Source organism: Mycteria americana, chromosome 7, assembly GCF_035582795.1.
Source record: "Mycteria americana isolate JAX WOST 10 ecotype Jacksonville Zoo and Gardens chromosome 7, USCA_MyAme_1.0, whole genome shotgun sequence".
NCBI lineage: Eukaryota > Metazoa > Chordata > Aves > Ciconiiformes > Ciconiidae > Mycteria > Mycteria americana.
In genome coordinates this window covers 14,446,249-14,466,183 of record NC_134371.1, presented here as the reverse complement: position 1 = coordinate 14,466,183, position 19,935 = coordinate 14,446,249, and the positions used below count along the sequence as shown (strand labels likewise).

General features: G+C 44.1%; 1 protein-coding gene across 1 annotated transcript in view; it reads right to left on the bottom strand.

Moving 5' to 3' along the window:
- Positions 1–4,686: 4,686 nt before the first annotated feature.
- CCDC50 (coiled-coil domain containing 50) overlaps positions 4,687–19,935 on the bottom strand; it is a 193,274-nt gene continuing 178,025 nt past the window's right edge. Inside the window, exon 13 of the transcript XR_012776445.1 lies at positions 4,687–4,697. The gene's annotated coding sequence lies outside the window, so the exon portion shown is untranslated. The remainder of the gene's footprint in view (positions 4,698–19,935) is intronic.

Below are 19,935 nucleotides of genomic sequence, written 5' to 3'. Positions count from 1 at the left end.
GCTTTGGCTTTGTCCTTATCCTGGGTGCCCAAACTCAAAAGCAAGTGTCACCGATACATATCCCAGGAAGGCAGCTGGTACCGCTCTTACCTCTGGCTGACACAGACATCTATTAGTGTACGGCACTGAAAGAGTAAAAGTGAGTCACAGCTCCATGCCTGCCCTGCTCAATCCTCATCCCCCACAGGATTAGTCTGATGGGCAGGAATGTTTCTAAGGGTTTAAGAAAGCTGTCCTGCTCCCTTTTCTGCCTCCGGCTTTCCTGCCTGACCTTTGCCAGGTGACTGCAGTTCAGCTCCCTCTCTGCAAAATCAGGATTACAGAACCATTCTGCCCCAAGACAGCATTGCAAGAATAAATGCATTAAGAGTTGTATTAGGCACAACGGTAATGAGAGATTGGATGAATATGAAAGCTTACTGCACATTTGATTTCTAACTTTACCTCCTAGATCAGACCAAGTAACCTGACTTTATCAAAGTGCTACTCACACTGACGGCCTCTGGGGAGTCAAAGAGCTCCAGCACAGAGGCAGGCAAGTCAGCCTCCTCTGAATACTGTTCTCAGGACCTGAGTGGAAAGACCAGCCCTGGCCACTCTGGTTCTGCTGTCACTTCGCTTACAGCGCTTCCTTGCATTTCCAGATGTGTGTGCACATCTGGAGATCTGAGCAGAATGAAATATCAAGAGAAAACAAAGCCCTAGAAGACATATTTAGATGCAGTCATAAAAATACAGTTCTTGCTTTGATGGTAGATTATGCTGACAATTTCTGGGTGTAAGTACATGCTACTCCAGCTAATCTTAGGTGAATCCAAATGTTAGCGCACCAGCTATTTGCTTTAACATGACCATAGGTCTTTGGGAAAAATAGAAGCTGTGTTTGTGTACCTGTGTGATGGACAAGTGAGTTGGATGTTTACATGGGAGATGGAAACGTCTACTAAACATTGCTGTGCCATGGTTTTATAGCTATGGGCTTCTTAAAGAATAATAGTTTTACTCCAAACCCATCTTCCTCCCCTCTCTCCATCGCAGGCTGCGTTGTTGCTTTGCTTTGCGAGCTCTGTAATGCCATATTTACTGATCCAGCTAACAGTTAAGGAAGGTCGAGCTGACCTTGTCGTGCACACGCTGTCTGGGTAGGGAGCCTACTGGGGACCGTATACATTCGGCTAATACGGCCTCCCCATGTGGTGAGCCTGCTACTTGCCGGAGTTAATATTCACACCCATTCTGTGCAGGGGTTGCAAATACCCAAGGAACAATTAACATGCCACAAATGCTTGTTTCATCATTTTTAATCCAAGGTGTTGACAGGAAAAATTATGTTTTTTCCTACTTGGCTCAGAATAAGAAGCAGCGAAGTCTACAGATTTACTGATGAAATGCTTCCTAAAAGAAATTCTCGAACAATGAGCCCTCCTCCAAACAGCCTCTCTTCACCCTCTGTTTTTCATGCAGTGAGGAATTTAAATTTCCCATGACTTATACCTGATTTTGTGAGGGAAGTGCCCTTTTAAAACATGCCAGTGCCTACTGACTGATGCAGCTGCCTTGCACTTAGAAAGAAACAGTTAAAAGAAACCCATTAAATCTCATGACAGAGCCAGACCTGCTGTCTCAATTCCTTTGAGTCAATCAGGACATTGTTGCTGCTGTAAATCAAAGGCAATTCTGCAGTACAACACCATTTTATTAAGCAGGTACTGCCCTGCAAAGGTAAATGCATATGCATATTAACTATAAGAATTTATTCCAAGTTCATAACCCATGTTTTGTTTATAGTCTAAATATTCAAACACATTATTTTAACTTACATGTCTTATGTGTGAAGTGCCAAAGATATATATATATATGTATATATATAGGCATATACTATAGATGTGTAGATACCTCACACATACATATTTGTTTCATTACACAAGATGATGGAATCATTGTTATATCTCATGTAAGGCTGGATGCTGTTTTCTGTAGATCATGATGAAAACTTCTGTTGGAAAACTACAGGATATTAGCCTTGGATACTCTGAATACATTCTTAGCTTTTTGAGGAGCTGCAAGAAAACAACTTATATTCAAGTTAAAACTGTTCCTCAAGAAATACGTACATTCTGAATAATGTGATTTTTCAGTCCAGTGTAACTAAAGACTGTGAAGCGGATGAAATAAATGTGCAAAAGAAAAGACTGGAGAGCACCCTAAGAATATTTATATTGTTAATTACCAGATAGGAACAAAACATTAGTGTATTTTATTATCACTGTATGCTTCGATGTTGTATCGAAAATGAAACAAGGCTTATGATTGCAGAAGGTTTCTTCTACAAACCAGTAGCTTACTATGAATTTGTCCACTGTGGTTCTTGCTCTTTAACTAGTAAAAGGGATGTTCAGCAGCAGATGCATGGCTTTACTGAAAAGCCAGAGCATGGCTGAGACACCACTTCTGATTTAGGATTCCAAGTTTTTGCAAAAACTAGGCCCAATCCAGCTGCATCTCTCACTTTTCTGCAGTACAGGCATGTGAATGCATTACCTGAAGCTCCAGTATGTACACTCTGAGCATCAGGAACCACAGAAATGCCTTGCAAAACCCAGCAGTGAGCATGAGATGCCTTACCCACAGTGAAAGCAGGTTCAGCTGCTTCTTTCTTGATGCAACAGCACAACCCACGCTCTGTGTGAACTGGCAACTTTATAATTTACCAGATCCTTTATGTACTGACTAACAGAAATAAACACAGCTATAGAAATGCTGTGATCAAGAGATGGCTATCAGAGCACCTTTCACTGGATAAAGCAGTGGAGTTCAACTCTACAAGCCAAAGGCTTATGGCACGAAGAATAAAGCAAGGGTATTTGCCAACTTTACCTTCAATCTGTGCCTCAGGTACTGCGCTGATTCCTTATACCTATCACGGGAAGCACCTTGAACGCTGAAAACAGTGGGAGCCAAGCTCACGATAAATCTTTGTTACAGAGGCTGTCTAAGGCAATTGGCGAGTTTATAAGTACTGACGCTTATATGTATGTGGTCTGTGCAACTGCACTGGGTATATACATAAGCAGTGAATTCCATGCGAGATGTTTATATAGACATATATAGGTTATATAAACACACAGACCCCAAAGATGTATTTTTCAATATAACCCACGGCCATCCCATATGACCTAGATAATTCAAGGGCAGGAAAGCTACATAACATAGTACCTTCACTGATAACAAAGCAATAATCCCCTTTCTGTGAGGAAATGACAGGTTTGAAATTGCCTTGTGTTCCCAGGCTTTAAACTTGGCAGCATGTTGGTTCTTGTAAATGTTTCACTCCAGAAGAGTCAGGCTATCCATTATTAGCAGCTAATTCACTGTCAAGCACATGGGCAACAACATTTGGACACGAGCGATGGAGCACCAGCTGTTAGCCTGCTGCAACTCCCCACGTGTTAAAGATCAGGGGATTTTCTGACATAGGAATTTATGTCATGTATCATGGGTCACTCTTCTCGTGAGAACAGCAATTCAAACAAAGTCTGGGCTTTGCAGATAATCGCTTTTCCCTGTTTAAGGCAAAGTCCCGCTGTCCCCTGTCCCATGGACAGAGAGAAAGGAGCTTATTTTACAGTAAAAGAAACATGGTGAGAGGAGAAATGCGAGTGCTCAAAATTCATGTCAGCCAGAAAGTCATTGTTGTATTGGGTAAAAGTACATGTGTCTGCTACCTAGCCAACCTTCTCTGGTAGCCAACTTGACGGGGGCATTTTGGTTGATGTTAATTTCTGATAAACATATAGTTCACTTCTTTCATAATGCTGTCTCTTTTTTAAACCAAGTAATTATCAGTAATGAACAATTAAAAATAGCTTTATAAATATCACCATGCTCTTAAACAGGAAATGACTAAATTCATTGTACAGCTTATCTGCCATAAAAAGATTCAGTCGGCTCTTCTATTTATAACAGCATCTCCCTTAACTAATTAGCAGCATTAGCATTCACAGGCTGTTCACCAGTAGGAGCCAAAGACCCTCATCTCCTAGTCTGGCCCTGGATATTTTGCATCATATTCCCATTAGCTCATGCGGACTTTCTACTACCTGTGTCCTCAATAAGTCAAGATTGTCTCATCTCTTGACCGCAGACTTTTGTCACAGCCAATGTATTATTCTGCCATGAAGTCACATTTCTGTGTGTACACACGGCATAATGGCACATAGCACAAAAATTCTGGCCAAACTCACCACCACCACAAGTCCTCGCTCCTACTGGCTATATTACCTCCGATTCTTTTACAGAGCTGTTCAGCAAGCATAATATTAGATCTTTGCCCATGCCTAAGTGACAGAGAGAAAAGAAAAATCTTTCCAGAGTAGAGAGGGAAAGCCAAATTATTCTGAATATTTGCCAAGAGCAGGAGGGATGCTTTGAAAAGAGCTTTTGATACCAGATTGAAGCAAAGGAAGGGAATGAGGAGGAATAAGTCCTAAAATGTTTCCCTTTGCTGGGTTGTCTGCCCTCTAGGAAACAACAGACTGAGGTTGCACTAGGAGCCCAGCTCAGACTGCGAGGGTAAAAGCTGTGGAGTAAGCAAGGTTGGCCTGGGGAGAGATCAGAAACCATGTGGAGTTGGCAGTGATGAAGCAAAGGAGGGGTGGAAATCCCATCCCAGATTTGACACTCAGGGAACTGCAAAACTGTGCATGGAATAGAAGTCAGGCAGCTCTTCAAAAACAGGTTGACGAAAACAGCAAAGACACAAGCTGTGCTGGTGGTTGCTTATAAAGGTAGGACCTCTGAGAAGAGGGCTGCTAGCATTTGCATTGCCAGGAAGTATGCAGAAAGCATTGCACTGTGCTCAGACTATTTACATGGTGATTTTCCTGGCTTCAGGAAGTGTTCAGGCTGTCCCTCTGAGAAGCCCATTTTGTATTTATAAGGCTTCATGAACTTGCAAAATCTTTCAGAAATTCTGATCTGTGCATAATTTCCCGTGCTTTTCTTCAAGTGCTTTTCCTCTCCATAAAAATGTGTTATTAACTTTCAAAATCTTACCATATCACTGTTAAATTCAGGGGAGGCTTCAGAGCATTGAAACTAAGTGTTGGAAACTGGTCTGTTGGAACTGAAGGAAGAAAATGTTCTGGGAAGCAAGAGAGGGCAGGAGGACTATAATCATTCTGCATATGAAGAAAAGAAAGTTGGAATTGTTTAACAAAGCAAGCACACAGCTTTGTATTCTTCACTCACAGGAGGAAGGTACAGTGAAGCCAAAGATCAAAAAGGGAGAAGAAACCAATTTTTGGCTCCCTCTGAATCGTTCTGCACACTGCGGACTGGCTATTGTGAAACCCATTTATGCATGTTCTCGGGATGTTATTTCATGGCCAATATTTAATCTGCAGCCAAACAAATGCACACAAGCATCCAGACTTTCCCCAGTATGTTGCTAGGTTCCTGGTGAGCAGATTTGTCACACATCACAAAATGCAGCCCACAAACCCATTTCCCAGCCATCCCAGGTTTCAAAGGTTTGTGGATCCCAAAGGTAGAACAAAGCATTCACATTCCCTGTGTAATACAGACCAGAGGATACCAGTTGGCACATCTTAGATCAACATAATAATTCTGATTAGTACCAGTTTATCCTAAGGAAAATCATCCAGCTGTAAGAAAAAAATCATAAGCAATGGAGAATCTACTCTGTCTCTTGTCTGTCTGTTCCAGTACTAATTCCTTTCTTGCAGAACATTTGAACTCTGCCTTTAGATTCAATTTTTCTAGCTTTGGAAACTGTAGAAGTGCACAGGTAAGATTCTCCAACCTTTGTGATAGGAAGGAGTTGAGACTAGCTGATTATGACAGCATTTCTAGCTTGAACATCTCTGCATCTCTGAAAATACTATGGATTTTGACAGGTTTTCAATACATTTGTCCACCCACAGAGCTGATGTCATCTCACTTGCTGGAGGAAACTATAAAGGAGAGATTTCCTTTGGCTCAAGAGAGTTGTCTGAGTAGTGGCAAAGTCTGTCCTTCCACAGGCATTTCAGCCAGCAGGGAATAGCCTGAGAATCCACAGGCTGTTATATTCAATCAGTGGCCAGAAACAATTACAGAGCTCGGCTGGGTGTTTCTTCAGCCCGCCTCACTCAGACAGCCCGGCTATCACTGGTGGTAAGAGCCAGAACTGCCTCTCTTGGAGATACGTTATTAAAAAGCATCCTCTCTTCCCCTGACACAGGGTTATCACTGGATGTGAGCGGGATGACGTGCCAGACCTAGTGATATGGAGGGGATGGGAGTGCTAATAAAGTCCAGATCAGTCAGATAAGCTGGTCTCCAGCTGCTCCACCACTGCCCATGACGTACAGCTGGCTGGCTCAGACACAGCCCCGATCCCGACACCTTCTCCTCTCATCACATCTTCTCCTGTGCAATATCTTCCCCGTGGAGGGGCACCCCCTGACCAAAGCAGCTCCAACGCCATGTGTGTCCGTCTGCAACACTCAGTCTCTTGCCTGTCACTTGTTGCACTGGGTGTTTTCCATACTCCTACGTCTCAAGACAGATTCCTGCCTTCATCCCCACACTGGATCGCATTATGCTCCCCTGCAATTAGACTTTGTCACCTACATTAAAAATGGTGATATTGAGGCGTCTCGCTCTTTGTGACATTACTTATGGAACAGGGGAGAAACTCCAGCACTGACCTGCACCTTGGGAATGCCACCAGACCTGGCCCCATGCTCCCAGGAGCCCTGCTGGAGGGCACGTTCCCCAGGTCCCTCTGGAGCCACACAGCTTGCTCTTCCAGCCCTGTTTGGGAGGGAAGGGAAGAAAGTGAGGAGGTCTGATTTTGACTCTCCCTACCTGCAGCTTGGAAATATAAGGGCTGTAAAACTAATCAGTGTTTTAAATCAGTTGGTGAAGTTTTCCTCTGTCAGAGTCACAGCCAGTCAGATAAACGTGGAATAGGCATTAGAAAAAGATGGATGTGGCAGGTCTGATTAATCCAGGTGCTTTTCTTGAATAATAATAATTGGGGTTTAGCATGGCTATACGTATAAAATCAAATTTAATCAGTAAATGGACTGCCTCCAATCTTACTGCCAACCCACCCTCACATTTATCTAGGGCTACTGCTGTAATTTCATTGAAATTGGCGTTTTCACCCTGAAAATTTCTTCTTTCACCTTTGATGACATTTTAACACTTTCCTTTGCAAAATGCAGATTTGGACTTCCACTCTAAGAAGTAGAGCTGCATGCTCATGTGCCTCGTCCTGTTGAAGGGCACAAAAGATCAGTGAACTTCCCCTCACCTGTGGCTGCCAGACTCTGCTAATCCACAGCTTAGAAAGAGAAAACAGCAGGGTAATGCACTGACTGTCAGCTGGGGCTGCCAGCAGGAAAATTTGCCTGAATATTCAAACTAGAGGAATAGACTACACCAGCTCAAGGAGCTGCCCTGTGAGCTGCTAACTGTCTCCAGTGGCCTTTGTCTCCAGTGGCTTTGTCAGTGACGGTAGATGCAATATGGCTCGTTAGTACTGGGGCACATAGGCATAAGTGTAATTGCAGTAATTACTTATCTCAACTATCCCAATCATAAGCACCTGAGCACCATCCCCTTGGATAGTCAGAGGACCTGAAGAGGACACTTTAAATGCATCCTGCTCTTGTGATGATGTGGAAAATCATCAGAGATTCTCCAAGTGGTTGTGAGGCAACTTCAACGCACTCAATATTACCTTGTTATTTGTTTACCTGATGTATGAGCTCGTGTGGGTTAATAAGCCGCCTGCTGCCCCACCAAGTCAATGCAACCCAAACTGTCCTCCAAGAGAAGGAAAAAATCAGCAAACCAGAGCTCAAACCTCCCTGGCCAACAGCTGGTAGCTGTGACCTGACTCCAGCTCCTGGATTCGCTAGAAGACTCCTGGCATCCCAACGTGCCTGGCTTGGCTCTGGCCTTTGGCTTGCTTGCAGGCCGCAGATAGAGTTTCTGACCTCCAGCCAAGCTCTGGTTAATGGCCTGGTTTGCCTGCCTGGCATCAAGGGGGCTTGATCCAAGACCCACAGAAAAAGGAGCTATGCAAACAACTACCCTCAACTGAGGAGCTTTAAAGCAGGGAGCTGGTCGCACACATTGCTATGAGTGTGCTCCTTGCTGTTGGATCAGGCAAATGAAGTGAGGAGGCCTGGGAGGAGATAAAACAATCACATAGGAGGTATTGAAAAATATCCACATCCTTATATTCATAAATCTGAATAAAATTATGGGAAAAAATAGGTCAATGTACATATATACATTCCTCTTTACATAACGGGCGTGCAAGGTTTATTGCAAATTCCTTGCTCTTGCTGTCCACACAGAAGTACATTAAGGTTTGCATACTGCATATTTTACTGAATCTATTTCACAGCAACATTTCTGCAGACTTTGATGTCTTTTTGAGGGTTTTTGAGGTTTGTCTGAGAGTGGGCTGCTGTGGCGTGACCCTGAGTCCTGGGATCTGTTAGCGTTCTGGAAGGAAGCCAGTCCTACCATTTTCCATCTAGGCATTTCATCTCAGTTTGCATCTCTGTTCTTTTTGGGTGTTTTGTAATTAATTTGTAATTTATTGCTTTATAAGGAGGTTTGCATGTATTCTTTTTATAACAAGACAGGCAAAAGCCAACTCTGGGTTAATAGCTCAGGAATCTCCCTGTATTTGTATTGGGGAGAAATTTGCTGCTGGTGTTTCTTGGATGATTAAGCTCTTAATTTACAGGCAATTCTTGTTCATAAATATTAAATGACCATCCAAATAACAAACTTCCCAGTGATGATTTGATTCTTAGTTTAAATAAGCCACTGACTCTTATACCAATAAATCTCATCTAGTGTCTTAAGAAAACAAACAAAAACCCCTTACCTCACCAAAACTGTCCTCAAAGGATTTGTCTGGGTCTCTTGTACTGTCTCCTGATGTTTAGTTGCTCTCTTTCTGCAGGAGCTATTGAACTTGGCTCCATTCAAGCCAGCATCTGAGTCAGCTGTTTCCTAGCCCAAGACACAGTTAGTCTCCTTTACCACCAGGTAGCCTGGCTGGTATCATCAGTAGTGATGTTTTAGACTCTCCGTAAGACTCTTCTAATTGTTGCCTGCCAAGGGAAGTGCTTATACATGTATATGCTTGAACATGTACAAGCTACTCCTCTCAGCTTGAATGAAGCGCTAACTGGGGCCCGTGGCTAAGCGACAGAGAGGGAGCTGGATGCAGTGGGAAAAATTAATAACAAGGATGGCTGGGGCAGTTTGCCTAGTCATTTCTATCAGAAAACAGGACAAGTGCCTACACAGTCCTGGCAAGTGAGAACCAGGCTCCTGACTTGTAAATCAGGAGCTGCATTACAAGGGAATTAATGGAGTTTGGTTGCTGTGCATTCCTACAGATGTGGTGTTACTGAGGGAGTGGAAAACAAGCTGTGTATATGTTATACACAGGCGCTGAATTTTGGTGTAGTCCAGCTGTTTAAGCTCAGCCTTCTTTAACCTATGACGAGGCTTGGAGTGGCATCCCAGGCTCCATCCCTCCTCTGTGGGCTCTGCTGCCTGTGAGGGCTTGGGAAAAATACTTAACAAGCCAAGAGTTCAGCTCCAAAAGTATGAAGCAAGTAGGCAAAGCAGCCACTGCCCCAGGGTGATAAGATACATATGATGAGGATCATCAGTCCTGGTGGTGCACAGCACACATGCTCATTGGCCAGGATCCAAGCCAGATGCCTCTTTTTTTCTCCTCTTTCTTGTTGCTGTTTCAAATAGGCTCTTCTTGACTGCTTCTGGGGTGAGCAAGGCCATAAAGAAAAAAAAAAAGAAATACATGTCCTGCCAGCTCCTGAACATTTGCCAGCGGTCTTCAGCTTCTGAGATTTGCTGATCTCCAGCCATTCCCCAGTAGAGGTGAGGAATGTGATGAGAAATACGAGACTGACAGCAGGAAAATCCCTGTCCTTAGTCCCCTTTGTGCATCACCTAGGACTAATCGGTCTCTTGAGGAATCCCTAGAACCTGTGGAGCAAAGTTTAATGACCACCAACCTAGAGTGACATCTCCTCTCACAAGTCTCTGCAAAAGTTTTTTAGGCTCCTCTGCTTTTTACAATATTTTCCATCTTTGTTCAATGGCAGACTTTGTATTTGTCTGATTGCTAGCTGTAGGGAAGGGATGATTCTCCACTCTCTTGCTCCTTTTCACTGGAGTAAGTAGCTGATCTAAGGTGTCCATGTTCATCGGCCAGCCATCCAAGAGCTTTTTCGTATTTCATGAGTCACTCTTAATTTCTGTTAGCATTTGTGGAGAGAGATTTAGGAAAAAAGAAAGAGGACCAATATTTACTTCTAGAACAGCAACTGTTTAAGTGATATTTTAATTATTTTAACAGAACCGGTTTCAAATCTCACCATAGGTGAAATCAAAATAATCTGATATAGTCCCTTTTCTTCCAACTAGCGAAGAGCCCAAGAGCTACTGTTGTTACACTGCTTTATTGGAGCACATCCCAGCGGCCCTGGGGCCTGCTCTTCCCCTCTGCCTGACCTGCAGCAGCTGGCACAAGGGATGATGGAGCACGTCCTAGTCTTTCTCATTTTGAAAAGCTGCCTATAAAAAGCATGTGGATAGGGCCGCAGGAAACATGTTACATATGGGAGCCAACGGTTTGTTTACATATGTTTACATATGTTCCCAAATGTTTACATATCAGAAAAGTTAATGAAAACAGATTTTTCCATGGATAAAAACTTTTTTGCCATGCAACATGGGAGCAGTGCTGCAGCAGGTACAGTAGGATGGTGACTGGCGAGGTGGAGACTAGTGAGGTCCTTCAGTGAGCCATCTCAGTTGAGGTAGGGGATGGAGATCCATGCACCAGTAAAGATGAAAGGGCTATGGACGTGTTAGAAACCACAGAAGCACCTGAGAATGGTCACGTAGGAATTAGAGCTTCTCCCACCAAAAAGGTAACAGGATCAATAGCCCAACTGAAGTGCATCTACACCAATGCATGCAGCATGGACAGCAAACAGGAGGAGCTGGGAGCTGTTGTGCAGCAGGAAAACAATGATATAGTTACCATCACAGAAACACGGTGGGATGATTTGCACAACTGGAGTGCTGCAATGGATGGCTATAAACTCTTCAGAAGGGATAGGCAAGGCAGGAGAGGCGGTGGGGTAGCCCTGTATGTTAGGGAGTGTTTTGGTTGTCTAGAGCTTAATGATGGTGACGATAGGGTTGAGCCTTTATGGGTAAGAATCAGGGGGAAGGCCAACAAGACAGATATTGTGGTGGGAGTCTGTTATAGACCACCCAACCAGGGTGAAGAGGCAGATGAAATATTCTATAAGCAGCTGGGAGAAGTCTTACACTTGCTAGCCCTTATTCTCATGGGGGACTTCAACTTACCAGATGTCTGCTGGAAATGCAATACAGCAGAGAGGAAACATTCTAGGAGGTTCCTGGAGTGTGTGGAAGAGAACTTTCTGACACAGCTGGTGAGTGAGCCAACTAGGGAAGGTGACCCACTAGACCTCGTTTGAGAACAGAGAAGGACTTGTTGGTGATGCGATGGTTGGAGGCTGTCTTGGGCATAGTGATCACAAAATGATAGAGTTTTTGATTCTTGGAGAAGTAAGGAGGGGGCTCAGCAGAACTGCTACCTTGGTCTTCCGGAGAGCAGACTGTGGCCTGTTTAGGACATGGGTTGACAGAGTCCCTTGGGAAGCAGTCCTGAAGGGCAAAGGAGTCCAGGAAGGCTGGACATTCTTCAAGAAGGAAATCTTAAAGGCACAGGAGCAGGCCATCCCCACGTGCAGAAAGACGAGACAGTGGGGAAGACGACCAGCCTGGCTGAACAGAGAGCTTTGGGTGGAACTCAGGAAAAAAAGGAGAGTTTATGACCTTTGGAAGAAGGGGCAGGCAATTCAGGAGGACTACAAAGATGTCATGAGGTTATGCAGGGAGAAAATTAGAAGGGCCAAAGCCCAACTAGAGCTTAATTTGGCTACCGCCGTAAAAGGCAATAAAAAATGTTTCTATTAATACATTAGCGACAACAGGAGGGCTAAGGGTAATCTCCATCCTTTATTGGATATGGGGGGAAACCTAGTGACAAAGGATGAGGAAAAGGCTGAGGTACTTAATGCTTTCTTTGCCTCTGTCTTTAAGAGTAAGACCAGTTGTTCTCAGGGTGCCCAGCCCCCTGAGCTGGAAGACAGGGACAGGGAGCAGAATGAAGCCCCCATAATCCAAGGGGAAATGGTTAGCGACCTGCTACACCACTTAGACTCACACAAGTCTATGGGGCTGGATGGGATCCACCCCAGAGTACTGAGGGAGCTGGCAGAAGTGCTCACCAAGCCCCTTTCCATCATTTACCAGCAGTCCTGGCTAACCGGGGAGGTCGCAGCTGACTGGAGGTTAGCAAATGTGACACCCATCTACAAGAAGGGCTGGAAGGAGGATCTGGGGAACTACAGGCCTGTCAGCCTGACCTCGGTGCTGGGGAAGGTTATGGAGCAGATCATCTTGAGTGCCATCATGCTGTATGTACAGGACAACCAGGTGATCAGGCCCAGTCAGCATGGGTTTATGAAAGGCAGGTCCTGCTTGACCAACCTGTTCTCCTTCTATGTCAAGGTGACCCGGACCCGCTTAGTGGATGAGGGAAAGGCTGTAGATATTGTCTACCTAGACTTTAGTAAAGCCTTTGACACTATTTCCCACAGCATTCTCCTGGAGAAACTGGCTGCTCATGGCTTGGACAGGTAAAAAACTGGCTGGATGGCTGGGCCCAAAGAGTTGTGGTGAATGGAGTTAAATCCAATTGGCGGCTGGTCACAAGTGATGTTCCCTACCTAGGGCTCAGTACTGGGGACAGTTCTCTTTAACATCTTTATCAATGATCTGGACAAAGAGATCAAGTGCACCCTCAGTAAGTTTGCAGATGACACCAAGTTGTGTGGGAGTGTTGATCTGCTTGAGAGTAGGAAGGCTCTGCAGAGGGACCTGGACAGGCTGGATCGATGGGCCAAGGCCAATTGTATGAGGTTTAACAAGGCTAAGCACTGGGTCCTGCACTTGGGTCATAATAACCCCATGAAATGCTACAGGCTTGGGGAAGAGTGGCTGGAAAGCTGCCCGGCAGAAAAAGACCTGGGGGTGTTGGTCGATAGCTGGCTGAATATGAGCCAGCAGTGTGCCCAGGTGGCCAAGAAGGCCAATTGCATCCTGGCTTGTATCAGGAATATGTGGCCAGCAGGACTAGGGAAGTGATTGTCCCCTTGTACTCGGCACTGGTGAGGCCGCACCTCGAATACTGTGCCCAGTTTTGGGCCCCCCACTACAAGAGAGACATTGAGGTGCTGGAGCGTGTCCAGAGAAGGGCAGCAAAGCTGGTGAAGGGTCTGGAGCACAAGTCTGATGAGGAGTGGCTGAGGCAGCTGGGGTTGTTTAGCCTGGAGAAAAGGAGGCTGAGGGGAGACCTTATCGCCCTCTACAACTACCTGAAAGGAGGTTGTAGAGAGGTGGGGGTCGGTCTCTTCTCCCAAGTAACAAGTGATAGGACGAGAGCAAATGGCCTCAAGTTGTGCCAGGGGAGGTTTAGACTGGATATTAGGAAAAAGTGTCTTCACTGAAAGGGTTGTCAAGCATTGGACCAGGCTGCCCAGGGAAGTGGTTGAGTCACCATCCCTGGGGGTATTTAAAAGATGTGTAGATGAGGTGCTTAGGGACATGGTGTAGTGGTGGACTTGGCAGTGTTAGGCTAATGGTTGGACTCGATGATCTTAAAGGTCTTTTCCAACCTAAACGATTCTGTGATTCTATGACTGTGCACTAGCATGGTAACACATGCTGATGTAGCACAGCTGTACCACTGCTTTGACACAGGAAGAACTTGGTCCAAGCTAGCATTTCTCTCCTTAATCAGAAATAACCTCTCCTCTAGGAACTCAACCACCCACTCGAACAGGATATAAACATCCAACATAGGGGGAAAAAAAAAAGCAAGGTGTTCCTCAAGCTCACTTGAGACTAGTTGTTTGAATCAAGTACAGTCTGAAAACTTTTTCCCAGGGCTTACAATATTCACAGAACCATTTCCTTGTTTTATTACAAATTGCCTTGTATAATAATGCTAAGGATCAAACCACAAAATCTGCATTTCCCCTTAAGCAAATTGCATTGCAATTCAGGGGCTGGAAAAGAGAGGAGTGCTGGCCGTGTTGAAAGAGATTAACTTGTGCTGACGACACCCTACCTGGGGTGAAACACTGGAGGTCTGTGCTCTCCGGAGTGCTTTAACGCTAGAGGTATCCTTTATCATCTGCACTCAGGGAAAACTTCTTTATCAGGTGCTTCAGGGTCTGGGTGAACCATGTGAGAGCAGAGGTGGTGGCATTGTCAGAGTCTGGAGTCACATCCCCCATCAGGGAAAGGATGCCCTTCATGGAAATGCTATGGCCAGTCTGGTGGAAAATGTTACTTTGGGCTGGTTACATGGTCGTCTTTGCAAAGAGTGTCCTGAGCTAACCTCTGCCCATCTCCTGCCCTCTCTGCGGGCAGACTGCTCTTGCCCTCACCGCTATCAGGCAGAGGCAGCTGGTCCCAGGCAGCCTGGGGACCTGTGCTCCCCACTGAGCCCTGGGATATCAGCTCTGAGTTATGCTGTCCGCCTGGTGTGGTTGAAAATTAAACTGCCCCTGCTAACAGTTGGTCTGCAGCTTGACAACAGACAGGGCTGACACTCTGAGAGCCGATTTTGGCAATGCACTTAGCATTGTGCCTCTTTGAACGAGGTCTGGCTATGAGAGGATTGCCCTGGACGCAGCTCGTGCCAGTGACGTAATCTCACCTCCACGCACTGGGCATATGCCTGTGCTTCAACATCAACCAGCGATGCACAACTCAGTCCATTGCATCTGGAGTTTAGAATTAACCCCTTAAGATTCAATTTATGAATTTAATGTAATAAAAACAAAAGCATCCGGTGACGGCACAAGCAGATCCTGCCAAAAAGCTAATAGAAACCAGGATAAAATGTTATTGTTTTGGTTATTAGGACAAACTGGTCCTGTCTGTGATGCAGCTCAGCCACAGCAGGTGATACAGTAGTGCCCACTTGATACTACTGTTAACTTTTTGAACCTGAACTATAACTGGAAAAATAATAATCAAAGGAAGGAAGCACAGGCTTGAATGATACATGTTCAGATGATAAAGTACATCGCAGAAGGTAACAGGCATTTCTCTCTATCAAAATGCTTGTCCATTTAGATGGAAGAAATTCATAAAACTACCCATAATAGCATTGCTGAAAGACTCCCCAAAAGCCATTAAATGCAGCTGAAATTTGACGTGATACTTGGAGGTCAGACCACTGCGGTTCTTCAGAACCACTTTGCAGAGCCTGTTGTTTATTAATAGCTGGAGATGCTGGGTACCTCTTCTTTTTTTCTCTTTTTTTAATATACTAACAAAATCCCTGCCTTGAATGATGAATGATGGGATGCCTGTGATTACAGCAAGAAACATGCACCCTGGTAAAGACATACTCGTAACATGGAGGTCTAGAGGTACCAAATCATACATTGAAGGGCCACATAAACCTGCTCAGTATCACAAAGGGCTGCCAGGGGAGAGGCAAGCTCTTGTGATATGGCCCCTTCTCTTCTAGAAATTATTCTAAGACTGAGAGAAAATCTCATAAAGACCCTGAAATTAATCTCTGAAGTTCACTCAAAATAACTAATTACCTGCGTTAAATTAGAACACTTGAAACAGTATAGCATTATAGTCCTCCTTCAACTTGAGAATAAATATTCATCTTTCCAAGATCTACAGGTCACAATCTCCAAGGGTGCTATCCCTGTCTTTCATCTTAAACTGCTGCAGATCACAGAACATTTATTTTCTATTAAAAAAATACAGATTTTATGAAGGGAGACCCACAGGATAAATACTTTCTTCCTCAAATCTGAAACAAAACTCTCCTGGGCTCAAGAAATCTTCTCCAGGCCTCATTTAATTATAAACCTGGACTTGTACAACCCTTATTAATACCGCAGTGGCAAAGGATATGTGATTATACCATCTTTATTTGATTGTATTAGTTTGCTCTTCAGTGCCACAATGCTTAGCTGTTACACAAATAGAGATAAGTTATAATTAGTGACTTCGGGAATGTTCTGAAGATCACTTGTAATTGGCAACAACAACAAAAACTCCCTAATTTATTTAATTACACATGTGATAGATATTATGACTTGTAAAATGAATCTAAGCTTATTGATAAGGAATAATTACTAAAAGCAGCTTCTGTTTACTAAAGGAGTGGTAGCAGATACATTATGAACACAGTATTAGATCTGTAAGTCTCTGATTAAGATGGGTATTGTCATTTTTGCTCTCTTCTATTCTGCTGTAGTGTTTCAAAGGGTCTACAGCATGGCATTAAGGGTAACACAGTGTTTATGCAAAGATTATGGGCTGCTCCTACAAGCACTGATGACAAATTAGCTTAAGTTCATGTCCAAAAGTGCTATTTTCAGACCTGTGCCACAATAACACCTACATCCTGGAGAGATAAATTCATGTTTGTAGGCCCTCAGAAGAGAGTTACTCCAAAATTCCAGGTATGATGACCTGAGCATTTCCATTTCAGGTTACTGAAGGATATTATCATTTGCACAAGGTCTGGAAATTGGTCTCACACTGTGCTTTTAATGACAAGGGAATATCATGATTTGGAAATCTAAGCAACTCATCAGGAGGCTGCGTTCTTAAATGACGTTTAAATTGAATGGTGGGTAAGATGTTCTCCAGAGCATCCTCTATCAGCTTTATGTTTTGAGTTTTACCCAATCTCAGGGTAAAAACTATAATTAATTTCTCCTTTTCAAACCTTTAAATTATAATTAAAGACAACATACATAATAAGAAAGTTTTCTCTTGATATTACATGCAATGTCGGAGTTAATTATTATAATTTTAGCTCGGGGTTTTTATCACTCAGAATGTTAATCTCTCTGTTACTCTAAGAGATTGAAGAAAACCAGAAAAAAACCTGTAATTGGTTTTTCCCCAAAAATGCTTCTGTGCACAACTGGAATGTAGCACGCATGTAACTTTGACCAAAATATTTAATTGGCAACGCCTGCAGAATAAACTTTGTTCTTGTTCTCAAGAGTTTCCTCCCTGTAAGAACTACTTTTGGTAATTAAACAAAGGTGGAAGAATATCATACACAAAATTGCATATGCTCATTAACTGGCATGCTGTACAGATTCAGCTGGATAGAGCTTTGCTGGATTTTAGCCTTAACGGCTCATCTCCACAAGCGTTAATGCTCCCTCCGCAGCTTTGTGCAAAGGAACAGTCCTGCCGAAGTCAGGGAGACTATTTGGGAGGCTCAAGTTAAAAATGTTTTCAAGTTTTGCAGGATCAGGGCCATGGTTTGTCTCTGGGAGCCACGAAATCAGTGTAATGCTGCACTACACTTTTATTACCCATGCTGTTTTCTATTGCTTTCAAAACTGTTTGGTGGAGTGTTGCTAGCGTCGTGGCAGGGGCTGCTTTACCATGATTATGATTATGTTTATTATACCATGAAAATGATTATGTTTATTGTTACGCTATCAAGCAGCTCAGGAGGTAGTGCCGCTGCTTATTGTGGGACTGGATCGAAGGGCTTGGATTCAAGTCTTGACTCTGTCATCAAAGCAATACATGGCCACAAACAAGCTCCTGAATATGAACTGCCCAGCCTGCTGCCCTCCCTTCTCCCCCCACTCCCTGAAGACAACCCGTATTTTGGTCCAGCACTGTAGGTGGGATGGTAGGATGCGTTAAAACATCTGCAGCAGCTCGGTCTGGCCGACCCAGGTAACAGCAGCAACTCAAAAGGAGCAGCCCAGGTTTTACCCTGTTAGCAATGAGAACATGGGCTCCAAGACTCTGAGGATTTTTAGTGCCTAAGTTTTGTTCTGTATTTCTGGAGAGGTGACAGACACAGCTGCGACGCTGATGAGGCTGGAGAGGGGAGATGAAACAGCCTCACTCCTGCTCTGCATTAGGAACACAAATCCCACACTGGGTGGGTGTGCAACAGCCTTTTTCTCCCCTGTAAGCCCATATATCTTGCTGATTGACCTAATTTGGCTCTGCCTGCACCAGAGGAGCCGTGAGCATGCACTGACTCAGAGTTGGCGCTGTGATAACACGTCCCCACAGCTCTGGTCAGCTCCGGGCTGACAGAGTAAAATGTAAAGTGCCAGCAAAAACCAGGCAGAGGTACTCAGTGCTGCCAGCTGTGCCAGGCATGCTCCTGTGCTATTGCCAAGTCCAGTGGTGTTCACAGGGGAAATTATAAAAGCATGGGATAGTCACAACCCAGCCTTGGAGGAACAGCTTGTTTCTCCATTGTCTTACACACACTGTCATTTACAAGCCAGGAAACCTATCACCAAACCAGGAACAAATCCCATATGTGTGTTTTATTCTAGCATAAAATATGTTTCAGCATAGCTTATTTCCCTTTCAATGCGAATACACCTTTGCCAGGAAAAACACTGTTGCACCAACAGGGGTTGTGGGAAGGAAGTTATACTGCTGCACAGTTTAAGTCCACAACTTAGAGATCTATTTTTAAGTCCTTCATGTGGAGAAAAGGTAAAGCATCTCCAGGCAGAGGAATAAACTTTTGCTACCATCAAGCTGGCCAAAACACAAGCAGCAAGGACTTAAATCTTCACACATGCCCAAGTTTTGCAAAGTATCCTAAGACATGAACCTGAACCAAAAGGATGGATATCAAGCTCTGATGTAAAGACATGAGAGATCACATTTAGGAAAGAGAAAATTATTTGAAAAGTGAACACTGAAATATTATCTTGAACATGAGAGAACAACAACTTGCAAATCAAACCAACCCTGATTACTTTTTCTAGCACTGAAGGTGAAATTGGCTTTGTAGCCCATAACACTCAGTTGACTGACGTGGTGTAGTGTCTCATGGACGTAACCTAGACCAAAGTTCTCTTTTTAAAGCACAGGTCACTATAAATCTACACAAATACACATACACACACATAGGCCTATTTCATCCTGTCAAAAAAATCTTTTCACTAGAGAAGGAAAGAAGGAGCACAGGAGTTCACAGCTGCCATATATATTTACACCTTTGTTCCAGAACAAAATCCTGTCTAAACTGTATTGGGATTTGTGCAGAAAACAGGTTGTCTTAAATTTTTGGACTGAGCATGTGCTTAGAGGAAAACTTATTTGTGGTCCTTGGCCACCTGCTGAGCCACCATCTAAACTACCTGTTAACAGGCCATTGCCACATCAAAACTGAAGCTGTGACACAGCAAACCTCAGTACATGACATAAGTTACTGAAAGAGATTTGCTGACAGGCTTTTTGGCTGATGCTGGTCAAGCTGCTTCAGTGTTTGGGTCTCACGCTGCCTAAATTATTTCTGCTGCAACAGGCTGCAAGAGTTAACCAAGACAGCAGAGATTAGCTGTGCCGCAAAGCTAATTCCCACCCAAACTTTCTCCACTAATGGAGTTCTCAGTTCAGATTTTGCAGCATGGCCATACATGCAGCCTGGCTCCCGGCCATCGCCCTCAAAAAGCTCGGAAATATCAGGACACAGGATTTGAGCCTTTCTGTTTTAAGTCTCACAGGAATACTTCTTACCTGACTTGCCTCTGCTTATGCCATGAACAGTGGCCCATCATTCAGTGCAGCTGTGCATTCCATGGCAATGCACGGTCCACCAGAGGAGGAAAATACAGCACAGGTTTAGCAAGCAGATTATGCCCTCCATGTGGGAGCACAGAACAGCCACCTCCCAGCCCCAGTTCCCTTCTAACCTGCTGAAGTAAA